We start from the raw sequence: 16,459 nt of genomic DNA, 5'->3' as shown, positions 1-16,459 counted from the left end.
GAATTTAATCGGATTTGATCCATATTTTGAAATTAATTCTACCGGCTTCGATATATTTAAATAGAATGTGCTACAAAATAAAATATAATTATTTAATTAAAAAATTTTGTAGTATTTACTCAAAATATCACTACTACAATTGTGTTGTAGTAATTTTTTATTTTTTTGAAAAGACAATAAATTTATAGAATATCCTAATGTTTGAAAAATAGAATTGTTATCAATAAATCGCTTAAAATTTAGAAAAACACACAAAAATAATATTATTTACTAATTGCAATAAAACGATAAAAATTCTCATATTTTGTAAATATGAATAATTATCAATAAATTATATTAATGCTTAATAATTTGCAAAAACTACATTTTTTGAATAATTGCAATAAATTGATAGAAATTCCCATATTTTGTAAAAATAGGAATAATTATCAATAAATTGCATTACTGCTAATGTGTAAAAATTATATTTTTTGAATAATTGCAATAAAATGATAGAAATTCTCATATTTTGTAAAAATAGGAATAATTATCAATAAATATCATTAATGCTAAATAATGTGTTAAAACTACATTTTTATCATTTTTTGACAAGGAAGCCTATAGAATTTAATTTTTAAATACGGAGGATCAAAATTGACTGTCAACACCTGGATCTGCACAAAATTATTCAGAAGTGTAGTATGAGTACACCACATTCAGTACCCAGTAGGTATCAAGTCTAACTTCGGTGAAGTAGTGACGAAGTACAAGTCAAGACACCTACTAGTCGTAACAACTTGTGCAATAAATAAGTATAAAACTAATAATGGAAGCATTAAGCAGTAAATGACAACAAGGAATAAACATGCAATATAACCGTAAAGTAATCCGAACACCTGGTGATTTTGGACTCAGGCATATGTCCAGATTTGGATTTGGAGGTCCGTAGGTTAATTTGATGCATTTCGACGAAAATTGAAAAGTTGAAGGCTTAGAAGGTTAAAAGGTTTGACCGAGAGTTAACTTTATTGATATCGGGTTCAGATTTCAATTCCGGGAGTTGGTATAGCTCTGTAGTGTCATTTGGAACTTGCATGCAAAATTTGACGACATTCTGGGTTGATTTGATATAGTTCGGCGCGAGTTGTAGAATTTGAAAGTTCATTAAGTTCGATTTGTGGTGCGATTCGTAGTTTTGTTGTTGTTTGATATGATATGAGGCCTCAAGCAGGTTCACGTTATGTTATGAAACTTGATGGTATGTTCGAACATGATCCCAGGCCCCCGGGTGCATTTCGGACCAATTGGATCATATTGGGTGAGGCTGGTTTGGGCAGAGTTCTGGTAGGGTCGCACCTGCGGACCACTGGGCGTAGGTGCGATGGTCGCAGGTGCGGAGATGATGGCGCAGAAGCGAGATAGCTAGGAGTTGGGGTTTTGCGCATCTGCGATGTCACTCACGTAGATGCGGCTCTGCAGGTACGAGTGTTTATGCGCAGGTGCGAGTTGGAGCGGGATTGGAAGGTTCCGCAAATGCGGAGTTTTGTCGCAAAAGCAATTGTGCAGGTGCGCATCAGGTTCACAGAAGTGACACCGCAAATGCGATGTCTTGGACATAAGTGCGGTTAGATGGGATTTTTATTGTTTGCACATCTGCGAGGAGTATTCCGCAGATGCGGCTTTGCATCTGCGACTGTGAGTCCGCAAAAGCGGAAGTGCTGGGCAGAAAGGTTATAATTCAAGGGTTTGGCCATTTTCTTCATATTTTGAGTTGCATACCTCAGACTTGAGCGATTTTTAGGAGTTCTTCACGTGTTTGATTGGGGTAAATATTCTTTATCCGGAATTGATTATATTTCATGATTTCATACTTATTTTATCATTAAATTTGTGAATTGAATGAAAGAAAATAAGAATTTTTGTTAATCTTTCAAAAATGTAAAATGAGGATTTGAAGGACGGTTTTACGTCGGAATTGATTAAATTTGTTATGGTTGGACTCGTATCGAAATGTGTGTTCAGATGTTATAAATTTTACCGAGTTCTGAGGTGCGGGCCCGAGGTTGACTTTTGGAGTTGACTTTTTAGTTTTCATTAAATATTGAAGCTTTATTATCCAAAATTATTTTCTTTAGTTTTTAATTATAATATTAAGTTATTTATGCTAGATTTGAGCCATCTGAAAGTTGTTTCATTCGGGAAGGTCATTCTAGAGTATCGATCTAGCTTCTTTGAGGTAAGTATCTTACCTAACTTTATGTGGGGGATCTACCCCTTAGGATTGGAGTTGTTTGTGCTATTTGTGTTATGTGAAAGCCGTGTACGCGAGGTGACGAGTACGTACTCGGGCTTATATGTGAAACATCGACCGGCTTAGACTCGTAGGTTTCTTTCATGTACTTATTTGGAATTGTTAGTATATGTTATATCCTTTATTCGTCATGTCTACTATCATATGCCTTATTTGAAGTTGTCGTTACATGTCACATTATTTACTTGTCGAGTTTGCTCTTATATGCTTATTGTGAGTTGTTATCACTTTGTGTCATTATGTGATTTTGTTTATTGTGGAGCTACTCTTAGTTGAAATTGCCATCACATGATATCCTTTGTTGCTGGGTTGCTCTAATGCATTTAGATGCAGTATTAGTTCGTTTATTCTTATTCATTATTAGCCTAATTCATACACTAGAGTCCGAAGTTTTGCCATTCCATGGAAATACTATCACTATCAAGGTTATCCTTAAACAATTAATTGGAATTGAAGTTATCGAGAGTCATTAATCTATTCTAATCGAAGATGTGTTTAAAAAGGGGTGCTGTTCCTTGTTGAATTACTTTTCCGTTCATTTTGTTGTTATTAATATTCTATATACGTTGTGTTGAGCCGTGGACTACATGTTGTAAAAATATCGATATTTTGAATCTTTAGAAAGGTTGTGGCCTACGGGAACTTGTGATACGAGTTGATATATTGTGTTGTTGTGATGATAGCACACGTGATTTCTTGTATGGTTTGGTTGCTATTATGTGGAGTATAAGGGTGGCATTTCACTGTTGTTGTTATGCGAGGCATAAGGGTGGAATCTCACCGTTGTTGAATGTATGGAGTGATACGGGTGGCTGTTGTGTTATTTTTCGGACGGAACGATGAGGGTGACTATTATACAGAGTGATACAAGTGGATATTATACGTAGTGATACGTATGGCCATAGGAGAGATAAGTGTGGCTAATGATAATGTCATAGGGGTGTGATACGGGTAGCTATCAGAGACATAAGGGTGGCAAAGTCAGGGATGATGTGTGATGGTTGGAGACATTGTGTCGGTGATTTTCCTGTGATGGTGTACTTTTCCTTGTGTTTGTCATACACCTTACATGACTTGCTTTATTGTTTCGATGAGCTATTCGATGTCTTTGATATTACTTGCTGACTTGGCTGTAGTAGTACACTCGTACAAGCATACACCGTAGCACGCCACTTATACTAGCTCAGAAGTATGAAACTTGACATTTATTGATTATGCCCATGCTGTATTATCTATTTCCATGTTGATATTGAGCCTGTGACCATGCCGGGCGGATTACGATTTGGAACTTGTGATCATGCCGGGCGTATTGAGATTTTGGCACGTGAGTTGTCCGTGCGGTTGTGATGTGCGATGTGGCACGAGGTGCCCTGAGTATATGATGGTGGGTTGAGACCCGTGACTTGTGACTATGAGATGAAGTACCACAAAGTGATTTAGTTGTGGAACTTATATTAGAACGACTTGATTAATTGATTGTCCTTTATGTTTTTCCTTATTTGGTTTTAATGATACTTCACGGTGTTCTTATTGCTTTACTGTTTATATCACTTGTTGGTTCTTGTTGCCATTTACTGATTTTCGCTTTTCATTATTAGCTTTATACTTCTATACTGCACAAGTTATTTTGTCTAGTAAGTGTCTTGACTTGTACCTCATCACTACTCCACCGAGGTTAGTCTTGATACTTACTGGGTACCGACCGTGGTATACTCATACTATACTTCTGCATATTTTTATGCATATCCAGGTACTTCGGAGTCTGTTGGTTGTTAGATGGAGGATCAGATATTATTGTGAAGACTTCAAGGTATACTTGTCGTTACGTTCGCAGGCCTCGGAGTCCCTCGGAAGTTATTCTTGTATAATTTATTTCTATTCCGGAACAATTGTACTTAGAGATTTTTTTGTGAGCTCAGTAGAGCTTATGACTTGACTACCGGTTTTGGGATTGTTAGCATTGTATAAAAATTTCTGTTTCATATTTAATAGTCATTGTTTGAATTTTGTTGTTAATTCAATAAGCATTGGGCTTACCTAGTCTTATAGACTAGGTGTCATCACGACATCCTACGGAGAAAAACTGGGGTCGTGAAACTTCAACGGTTGTTTCCTCCTCTCAGGTAAATTACTTCACCATTTTCCGTCTGTTCATCTCTCGTTTTCACTCAATCGTGCTCACATCATTAACTCTCCATCATATTCCACTATCTAATTTGAATCCTTTGAACCTAGAGCATTGAATGCCACTATAAATAGGGCTTTCAATGCTCTAACCTAACAAGAGCTAAGATCTAATACGAACACAAAAGAAACAAGTATGATATTTCAAAGTTTAGCTTCTTTACTGACTTCTGGTTCTCTTTTGTTTCCAAGTTCTTTCAATGCTCAAAGCTTGAAACTTTGGTTCCTATATGGCTAAGCAAAACCTTTGTTTGGTCTGCTGCTCAAAAGGAGGTCGGTATACTTCAACCCCTTTCTCTTTCGATTGCTTTATTCAAAATTATGACTACGCTGTTATCATTCTATTGACTGTTTTTTTTTTATGATGCTTGTCATCAGTTTATAACTATTTGTTCATGCTCATAATGAATTTTTATTGATTTATGATTGACTGTTATGCTTTGACATTATGTGTTTTGAATCAGTATCATTTAACTATTATGTGACCTTGATGATTATTACGATTAAGCTCCTTGATATGCCTTAATAGCTTCCCGTATTTGTCCAGATTTCAGATTTCTTTAATGTTTTTTGTTGTGGCCTTCATGTCTATCAGATTGCTCATGTTTTAGTGTAGTCTGTTGCTTCGTACTTAAGGATTGTGTCTTTCATGATTTTAATTAGAACAAGTATGAACACTTAAGGTCTAATCTCAAGGTTTCACTTAGTTGAAGTATGTCAGTTTTTAAATGTTTAAACTACTTTCTTTCTACACGAGTGTTTGTTGATCCTGAAGCAACCTTTGAGGTATTACTGTGAAAGACTTTGTATCTTTGAATAACTGATTGATTACATCAGAGAGCCTCATTGCATGAATGGTATCATAAGGTAACTAGGCTAACTTTAATGAACTCCTGCAACTATTCTTGTATATATCCTGTTATGATCAAGTTATCTCTTATGAATTAGGCTATAATCATATCTGTTGTGACTCGTCATTAACCACTATGTTAGTAAGTTGAACAGAACCTCATCATACTTAGATTCTCACCCTCAATCTATACAGCTGAACTAAACATACTTAGTATAAAGTCTCCATTGTTCTGAACTTCTTAATAATGTTATTGACTTGATTTCATAATGTTTGAAACTCAATCATGTTTGTAAAGTTATAACCTTGGCTGGAATATCTCATGTATGTACCTGAATGAGAGTTTTTCATTCATCTCTATTTATCCTTCATGCTCATGCTTGTGCATCCAGTACCATTAAAACATGCTGAGTTTATCTGAGTCTACTGTAATACACCATTGGAATTAATGAAAGACTTTGGCATTATCTGCTTGCATGAGTATTACAATGTTCCTTAACCTTCAAATAAAAGTCAGTATTAATCTGAGACTTAGAGCTCTTTGAAAAGATAGTAATCATGTCATATGCTTAGGGTAATATTGGCCTGTCAACTAGTACAAACACCTCTGCTAATGCTCTTAAGAGATTCCTAACTAGAGCTAGCAACTCTCATATAATATAAGTCAAGACCTAGTTTGTGATCTATGCTAAGTGATTTTGTGTATGTTCTTGTGATCCTGCACTCATTCTGGTTCTTCAATTCTTCTGTTTATCCTTCATGTTCTCTTACATGTTCACACTATCTTGAAACTGCATTAAGTTCTCTCTCTCTCTCTCTCTCTCTCTCTCTCTCTCATAAAGTGAATTAAGCCCAACCTGTGAATTAAGCACAACCTAGTTTGTGATCTATGCTAAGTAATATAACAACTTGCTTGTTCATAACAAGATTAGAGTAAAGTTAACACTCTTAAGAAGAAGTGATAATGTCATTAATTTCAAAGTGAAGTACGACTGATGGTTTGGGATTCTGTTAAGCACTCTTAGGAGTTCCATTTAAATCTGTAAATCTGCAATCTTGCTGAAATTCTGATTATATTTTGGCATCTCTGATAACATCTGTATAGGATACAACTATGACTGTTTGTCTATATCCTTGTTGATACTTTTATAAGTTTCCATTAGTATTGTTAACTTGTGTATGCTAAAGGACAAGACTTAAGTTAAGCCAATCTGTGATTAGTTTGTTAAGGCAAATGCATCTGCATCACTAAACTGCTGTAGATTTTTACTGTGTGCTCTTTTTCTATGCTTAAGATACTTGATCTTAGGTGTTTGACTCTTTAGCAGTAACATGATAATATCTCTGCCTCTATGTATTCTTGAAGCTTGTCTCTTTGGACCAGTTTAATGTCTTAATCATCTATTTAGTTTGGAAATACAGTTATATAATGTAGGTAAACTATCTTGTAGTCTTATGGTATTTTGTTTTGGCCATCATGAGAAAGGCATATACTTTTGTAATGTAGCATTACTGTGGTGATTGGTTTAAATTGAAAGTGCCTTATTGGCACTTAAATTTGTGGGGAAGAGTGAGTGTGAGTGGTTAGGCGTACTTAGGAGTAAAGTTTAACTCTTAGTTGGGCTGCTCTCCCTGGCACAATCTGTTATGTTTTAGTAACCTTTCATGAAGATTTTAAAGCTGAAATAACTTAGAAAAGACGGCAATTCCTTTTTTACAATAAGAAATGAATCGCAAGACTGGATTTCTAAAAAAGAAAATCGACTCTTCCAAAATCTAAGTGCTGCCACCCAACAAATATTTTCAAGACGATTCCTCAAGTCTAATATATAATGATTTCAGAAGCCAAGGTATATCTTAATTTCACTTGCTTATAACCTATTTATCTTATTAGACTTACACAGACATCCATTCTTTTGAAAACAAAAGTTTCTTTATAACTTAGCCTTTTCTACACGCTTTATATAAACCACTCATGTACATGTTCTTAATTCTTTCAATTATACACACCAACATTAGTTTTCAAGATTCTGTATAGACTCATACCCTTTTAAAATCTCAGATCCCCTTTATTAATATCATACTCTCACCTAGATATACAGTACGCCGTACTCTTTAACACTAATTAAGCAGGATGCAAACAACTAACCCTTTAAGCTTAATCTATGTCCTATGGAGCTACCTCGGGTTGATTTTAAGGGGTGCCTAGCACCTTCCCCTTAGAAGAATAAGAACCCTTACCCAAAATCTTACCGGTTAGCAGATTAATAAAGAACATGACTTTAGTAATTAAATAGGTACCGTAGTATACCTTTAAATATTAGTTGGCGACCCTCTTTTATCATCAACAGAGAAACCACAAGTTGAATCTTGTTTTGACTCGTGCAAAATAGGGTGCAATAATATGGTGACTATGTTGGGGATTTCACACTTAGGTTCTGACCTTAGCGGACTTGAACTAGACTTGGAACTTAGATTTGTTTGTACACTGCTTTAACTGTATTTAATCTGCAATTATATGCTTACCTGCCTTACTTGATCATTACTATGCATGTTTACTTATCTTAGACTGTTATTGTTATATCACTATCTATTACCGCTTTATATATACTGTCATTACACTCTTTCTTATTGAGTCTTGGCCGTACACTATCACACACAATGACACGTGAGGGTTGTCCTTTACACACCCTCCGAACCTTCTTTTCAAAATTCTTTAGTTTTAGAGTATGGCTTTGTCAGGTCAACTGACATAACTTCTCGCAGTCTTCAGTCCAATTCAAAAGTATGAAATACTCTACTCTAGAAAACATAGGTCATGTTGCATAAACCTTAGGTGAGCATGTCCTTGGCACCAACACATGATTAGGAAAGCCACCCTAATGTCAATGGGCCATGCACCCAATGACATAACTTCTGTTCAAAGACGAACAAACCATGACGAGACACTTAAGATCCGAAGCAAAACTTATCAAACCCTTTCTTTACCCACTTCAGAAATGGAAATAAAAAAAAACATCCCCGAGATCAATATGGTGATGGAAGCACCATACAAGCTGAAGCAATGGTGAAAGAATATCTATCGAGAACATGGAGACGAAATTCGGACACAGTAGGAGCACTAACCTTTTTGCTAAACATACGAGCTGACAAGGTGCTTACTCGCCTGCTGATAGATTTCTGGGACCAAACCAATGTAGTGTTCAAATTTGATGATTGTGAGTTAGTACCGACGTTGGAAGAAGTTACAAATTTCATGAAGTTGCCATTTACAGGGAGGAAACCTATACTACCAGTCACCATGTCTAGTTACAGGTTCCATGATGCTTTGGGTCTGGCAAACAATCAAGGTTTGAGAAACATAAAGGATGGATACGTAAGCCTAGACCAACTATTCGACAGGTTTGGGAATCATGAAATCTATGAATAATACTTGGGTGAATTTCAGTATGATCAGGCAATGTGGGAGAGTCTCCAGTTCATAAACTTCTCCTTGGCACCATTGGGACTGCTGGTTTTCCCGCAAAGAAGAGGGCGAATCAATATCAACCTATTACCCGTGGTTCTTGCGACATTCTGAGGCAACCTCCAAGCCACTCTAGTACCCATGGTGTTAGCTGAGATTCTCAGGGCTTTGTCCGCATGCTCCTGAGGATATGATTTATTCAAGGGCTATAACTCGCTGCTTCAAATTTGGGCCACTAAGCATTTCTTTCAGCAAAAGGCCACAGTTGACTACTTTGTGGGCGTCAATAACATGATTAGAAGCCACAACGAGAGGATGAGACATTGGGTCTACCCACATAGGAAGGAAGAGTGGAGAGAGATGCTGACTAACCTAAGCGGAGAATTTTTCATGGCTAGGCGGAAGGGAAATCCTAAGAACTCCTTAGAAATACTTCATTGAGCTGATAAGACTTGATGTATCCAACCATACTTACCCCTACGGGTTTTCAAGCAGTTCGGGTTGATTTGGGATGTGCCTCTCTGAATGAGGACAACACTGTGTGAGGATGAATATAATGGGCAGATCCTAATACCAAGGATAAGAAGGTTGTAAGAAGAGTGGAATGACCTAGTCACAATGCAAATGGGTTAAAACTCGTGGTGCACTCCGAAATATTATGTATGGATCAACGAAGAAGACGAGCTAGGCCGACCAAGCAAGGAAGGAATAGCCTGGCTGGAGCACGCAGTGGCGGCTTTGCAATATATCATGAGATGTTGCCATACTATCTTGTGACTACCTCCATTCACCGCTAAGTGGTCCCGAGGTCCATTGATCACATGCTGCCACCCGCTGAAGATGATGACCGGGTAGTGGAGTGTATCTAGATAGAGTCCAAGCTAGAGCCAGAGGAAGATACATAGGAAGGATATGAGTTCAACGACGATGAAGAGGAATTTGAAGAAGATCCATAGGAAGAACTGGAGGAAGAAGAAATATGGAATGATTCCGGGGATGGTTACTAGAAGTTGGTTGATTTCCCCTCTTTTCCCCATTTTGTATCTTTATCCCAAACATTTGTCATTTCCCTAAGGGCAAGTTTTTTGAGTCCATGTAATTCTGTGAGTGTTGGAAACAATGATGTAACCTCTTATCCCACTTATCATAATCCAAACACTATCAAAGAATTTTTTTTTGCTTCGGATCTAAATGTGTCAAATCTAATTGTCTGTCAAATATTCGCGACTTAGGCCTACCTCTGGCAAAGGGAGGTCCCACGAATTCTAGGAAAACGCGCTTGCCTGAATACATGAACTAACTTCTTTGTGTGACATATTACTTGTATAAATGGCAAAACTGACTTATGTTCTTTTCCTTTTTTCTTACTTTATTATTATTCCCTAAAGAAAGTAGGTTTGTGTCGACCCAAAACTGGCAGAACCACCGTACAACCTAAGATCGAAAGGGAAGATATATGCGACAGATAACCTGACTAAATATGCTCTGGTAATAGCCGTTAACCCAGGGGCGATCGGGAGAAAGAACGATACGAGAAATGATGAAAATATGGTCACGATGGCCTAGAGGATGGAATATTTGAGGGAAGAAGTACAACATATCCGAAAATTGGCACATCTGGTCGTGCCAACGCTCCCACAACCACCCCAATTTCCTTCTCTAGATTCAATCTTTGACCACTTTCCTTCTACTACTTGCCAGACTAACAACACATCGACTTCGGTCCCTACTACTCAGATTATACCTCCAGTAACCCCGCAAACCCACCAAATCCTCCTATACACACTCCCTACATACCAAATTATGCTCAAACACCACAAAACCCACTAGTTACCACCAACACAGTTCACACCCCTCCTCTTTACAGAGTCACCTTTACCACTAATTAAAACTGGCACATACTCGTGGCACAAACTACTGCACATGGGCGATATGTTCCTCCCGTATATGCCATTTCAAAGCCCACCTTCACAGCACATGTCACGATCAGGGTGCCTTATGAAATTGACCAGTACGCCAAAATGGAAAGGGAAGCTAGACGTAAGGAGTAGGATTCAGTTCCTGAGCAATTACAAGCCTTGAGAAAACAAATGAAGAACTTTCAAGTCGCTTGGGGGAGAAAAATTCTAGACTCTGAGGATCTGTGTATCCATCCTGATGTGGATGTGTTGGGAGGGTACACGCCTCCAAAGATTGATATCTTTGATGGGACAAGTGATCCCCATGCACACGTAAGAGCCTACTGTGACAAGTTAGTTTGAGTGGGAAAAAAATGAGAAGTTGAGAATGAAGCTGTTCATAAGAAGCCTGACAGGGGAAGCACTTACTTGGTATACTCGACAAGATCTGTGCAACTGGAGGACTTGGAATGATATGGCGGAAGATTTCATGAATCACTTTCGATTCAACATAGATATCACACTCGATAGGTTCGCACTGGTAAACTTGCAAAAGAAGTTGTCTGAATCATTCCAAGAATATGCACGTCGATTGAGATCAGAGGCCTCTAGGGACAACCTCTATTGGATAACAGTGAATTGACTAAGTATTTCATTAGGGCCCAGGAAGGAATTTACTTTTAGAAAATGATGGGCATGATGGGACAAAAATTCCCCGAGCTGGTCAAAATGGGAGATTTCTTTGAAGAAGCTATAAAGTCCGGCAAGGTAAAATCCATGGATGCACTGCAAGCAGCTAGTAAAGCAATCCAATTAGGCCCAATGGGTATCGAAAAGAAGAAAAAGGAAGAGGTATCATATGGGTATGGGAAAGAAGAACAAGGAAGAGGCATCAGCAGTCGTCCCTTATTATGATTATATTCACATCATGGGAACACCTCTTATACTCCAAACAACCATTTCCCACAACCACTTGCTTATGCTCCAGTCTACAACACATAGCCATATTATAACACCCAACCTTAATATAACCCGCCTCGAGCCCATAACAATCCAAACCCACCATGACTATAGACTCCCGTTCAAACCACCACTCATCAAAACCGACCCGCCTATGCACTCCGACCTCACCCAAATTTTGAAGATAGAGGTCCCAGAAACTACATCTTGATTGCTGAACCTCTAGCTCAACTATTTGAAAGACTGAAGAGAGAAGGTTTGATGCATCCAATAGAAGGAAAGGTTCTTGAGTATCCCTCAAAATATTTCGATGCAACCAAACGGTGCGTGCACCACTCAAACGTACCTGGGCATGACACTGAAGATTGTTTCAAGCTAAAAAATGAAATTGAGTCATTGATCAAAAGCGGATCCATTCAGTACACTCTGGCTCCACCCAATGTGAACTGCAATCAGCTGCCAAATCACTAGAATCAAAGGGCTAACATAATCATCCTTGATAAAGAATATGACTTGAAAGGAACCATTGTCACGATAGGATACGCCAAAGCTGTAAGGGTCCTACCTCAATGGACTCTGATGATCACAGTACAATTGAAACCTACGATGGTGGTTCAAACTTACTAGCAATAGGCAACCACTACTACTAGGGACGAAGAGAATCAGGAATACAAAATAGTCCCATGGACATATCAACAGAAAGGGAAAGCTAATATGATTCTGCAGCGGCTCACGATATGACTAGGTTAGGGAGGTGTTACGCTCCCGAGGATGCAAACTGAGGGAATATAAGAAGGGAGCAAATTTAAAGATAAAATATAACAGATCCCGAAGCCGCAGAATTCTTGAAGAGTATGTCAACCAAAGAATACTCCGTGGAAGAATAACTGGAAAAAACTCCAGCACAAATATCAATCACGGATTTACTGATGAGTTCTGACAACTATAAAGATGCCCTGATGAAAGTGTTAAGTGGGGTGAGCATGCCAAGCAATACCACCAGTAAGGCACTAGCAGAGACCATTGGGAAAATAGTAGATGCAAATATGATCACCTTCCGAATAGATAAGCTTCCTATCGAAGGTGTGGGTCACTACAAAGCTCTACATATCACTATCAAATATGGAGATAAGGTAGTGTCTTGAGTACTGGTTGATGAAGGATCAGGAGTCAACATCTGCCCACTCTAAGCTCTATGAGAGTTGGGTATCCACCTGAGAGAAGTCAAGGAAAGTCATGTGAGAGTAAGGGCTTTTGACGGGCCGCAGAAGGATGTCATTGGAGAAATCTATTTGGCTCTGCAGATTGGACTAGTTGAGTTTCCTATACTATTCCAAGTGATGGATATTTCATCTTCATACAACTTACTGCTAGGAAGACCTTGGATACACATGGAAAGGGAAGTCCCATCTACCTTACACCAATATATGAAATTCGAATAGGGTTGTCAAGAGATCGTAGTCCACATCGAATGGAGCCAGTCAGCTTATCTAGAACATGTAAGTCACGTTAATAGAAGGATTAGACGGGGTCACTTTCCAATCAGTTGAGATCATACAGACCACTGAAATAGAAAAGACTGAGCAAAACCTGGGAATGCAATCGCCGTATAGATCAAAGATGGCCATGAGGGAAATGATAAAATACGAATACATACCAGGAAATGAGCTGGGAGTCCGATCTGACGGGATAAGAGAGCCGATTGAGCCAAATGGAGAAAAAGGAAGAGCCGGCATAGGGTATCAGCCTCCGATTAGGAAGACTTGTATTGGTAGCTTCGGGAAAAATGCATTTGTACCAAAGCATGTTTCAGGTACAGGCTAGAGCTCAGCACCTGAGGACGACAACGTCAATGGAATGGGAAGACTGTTCGTGACCATGATCAAAGAATGTTGTAAAGGAATTGATATCAAGACACCGACCATTTAAAATGCCGAACCAAGAGAGGACCTACGGAATTGGACCGCCATACCATCTTTGGTTCGCCGAGAGTCTTGGTAATGTGAAATTGTAAAAAATGTTTGAAAAATAAAAGTGCACGGTCAATTGAGGCCTGAACCGTGTCTGTACCTTTTTGTCATTTGCCTTTTTGAACGGTCAGCCATTCCTCTTTTAATGAAATAAAAAGAATTGCTTTCCTAAAATTATTGAGAATTTATTTATCACTTCATTTATACTTAGTTTTTCTTTTCAGTAATCAAAATGATAAAAACCTGCATTCTGTGATTATGACATATAACGAAACCCTCGACCAAAACGATCTAGATTACGATGAATATGACGAGAGTATGATGCCAGAAAAGCTCCTACAAGTGATCGAACAGTTGGAAAGCCAGAAAAAGCCTAACCTTAAAGAGACAGAAGTGGTCAACCTTGGAAGCGAAGAAGATGTAAGAGAAACCCGAATCAGCATTCATCTAGAAGTAGAGCAGAAGGAAGAATTGGTCAAGCTCCTCCGACAATACATCGATGTGTTCGCATGGTCGTATGATTACATGCTTGGGTTAAGTACTGATATCATTTCGCATTGATTGCCTACAGATCTCGCTAGACCGCCAGTCAAACAAAAACCTAGAAAATTCAAGCATGGCTTGAGTTTGAGCATAATGGAAGAAGTAACCAAGTAAATAGAGGCAAATGTAGTGAGGGTCACCAATTATCCCACCTGGTTGGAAAATATCATCCCAGTACCCAAGAAGGATGGGAAGATCAAGATATGTATGGATTATCGAGATCTCAACAAAGCCAGCCCGAAAGACGATTTTCCTATATCAAATATTCATATCCTCATCGACAACTACGTGAAGCATGAACTGCACCCATTCGTGGATTGTTTCGCCGGGTATCACCAGATCCCGATGCACGAAGAAAATGCAGAAAAGACAACCTTCACTACACCTTGGGGAGTTTACTACTACATAGTCATGTCGTTCAGTATCAAAAATGCTGGTGCTACTTACATAAAGGGCACGACGACCCTCTTTCACGACATGATCCATAAAGAGATCGAGGTATATATGGATGACGTCATCATCAAGTCTCAAAAAAGTTCAGAACATTTGGACGACTTGAGGAAATTTTTCGAACGCTTGCGGAGGTATAGTTTGAAATTGAACCCTGCAAAATGCGCGTTCGGAGTCCTTGCTGGAAATTTACTAGGTTTCATCGTAAGCAGAAAAGGAATAGAATTGGATCCTTCAAAGATCAAAGCCATTCAAGAGTTTCCACTGCCTAAGAGTAAGAAAAATGTGATGCGTTTCCTGGGTAGACTGAATTATATCAGCCATTTCATAGCCTAGTCCACAGTAATTTGTGAACCTATCTTCAAGCTGCTCAAAAAGTATTCTACCACGAAATGGACAGAAGAGTGTCATAAAGTCTTCAACCGAATTAAGGAGTATTTGTCAAATCCACCAGTGTTAGTTCCCCCCGAGCCTGGGAAGTTACTATTGTTGTACCTGTCGGTCTTGGATAATGCATTTGGATGTGTTTTGGGACAACACGACGAAACCAGAAGAAAGAAGCAAGCCATCTACTATTTAAGTAAGAAGTTCACACTATGAGAGGCCAAATACACTTTGATAGAGAGCACTTGTGCCTTGACTTGGATCACCCAGAAATTGAGGCATTACAAGTCAGCGTACACCACATATTTGATATCTCTGCTCGACTTGCTCAAGTATATCTTTCAGAAGCCGATGCCTACAGGAAATCTAGCTAAATGGCAGGTTCTTCTTAGTGATTTGACATTGTGTACATAACACAAAAGACCATTAAAGGACAAGCTTTAGCCAACCACCTTGAAGAGAATCCAGCGGACACGAATTATGAACCGCTCACCGCATACTTTCCCGATGAGGAGGTATTGTTCGTTGGAGAGGATATTGCAAATACGTACCCCAGATGGAGATTGTTCTTCGACGGAGCGCCAAATTTCAAAGGAGTAGGAATTGGGGCAGTCCTAATTTCGGAATCAGGACAACACTATCTAGCATCGACAAAGATAATGTTCCCTTGCACCAATAATATGGCCGAATACGAAGCATTCATCCTCGAGATCAAGATGGCAATCAATATGAAAATCAAAGATATTTTGGTCATAGGGGATTCTGATCTATTGATACATTAAGTCCAAGGGGAATGGTCCACCAAGAACATCAAGATTCTTCCATACCTATACTGTGAAAAAGATTTATGCAAGAAGTTCACGAAGATCAAGTTCAAGCACGTTCCTAGGATCCAGAACGAATTTACTGATGCTATTGCAACCCTATCATCCATGATTTAACATTCAGATAAGAATCACACTGACCCTATCGAGGTGGAAATCAGAGATCAATATGTGTATTGTTTTCATATGGATGAAGAACCAGATGGTAAACCATGGTACCAGGATATCAAAAGGTTCCTCGAAACAAGAGAGTACCTAGAGAGTGCTACCAATAGTCAGAAGCGAGCGCTCATGAGGTTGGCCAATCACGTTTTCCTTAACGGGGAAGTCCTGTATAGGAGGACCCCAGACTTGGGTCTTTTAAGATGTATGGATGCCATCGAAGCAACTAGATTATTAGAAGAGATCCATGCAGGAACATATGGACCCCACATGAATGGTTGCACCTTAGCCAAGAAGATATTGAGAACATGATACTTTTGGATGACAATGGAAAGCGATAGTATTCGTTATGTGTAGAGGTGTCACCAGTGCCAGATCCACGGGGATTTCATCTGGGTTCCACCTAATAGGTTGAATGTAATGGGTTCGCATTTTCTGTTCGCGCTTGGGGCATGGACATGATTGGACCTATAGAGCC

This window comes from Nicotiana tabacum, chromosome 23 (genome assembly GCF_000715075.1).
Source record: "Nicotiana tabacum cultivar K326 chromosome 23, ASM71507v2, whole genome shotgun sequence".
NCBI classification, from domain to species: domain Eukaryota; kingdom Viridiplantae; phylum Streptophyta; class Magnoliopsida; order Solanales; family Solanaceae; genus Nicotiana; species Nicotiana tabacum.
Note: the sequence above shows the minus strand (reverse complement) of the source record.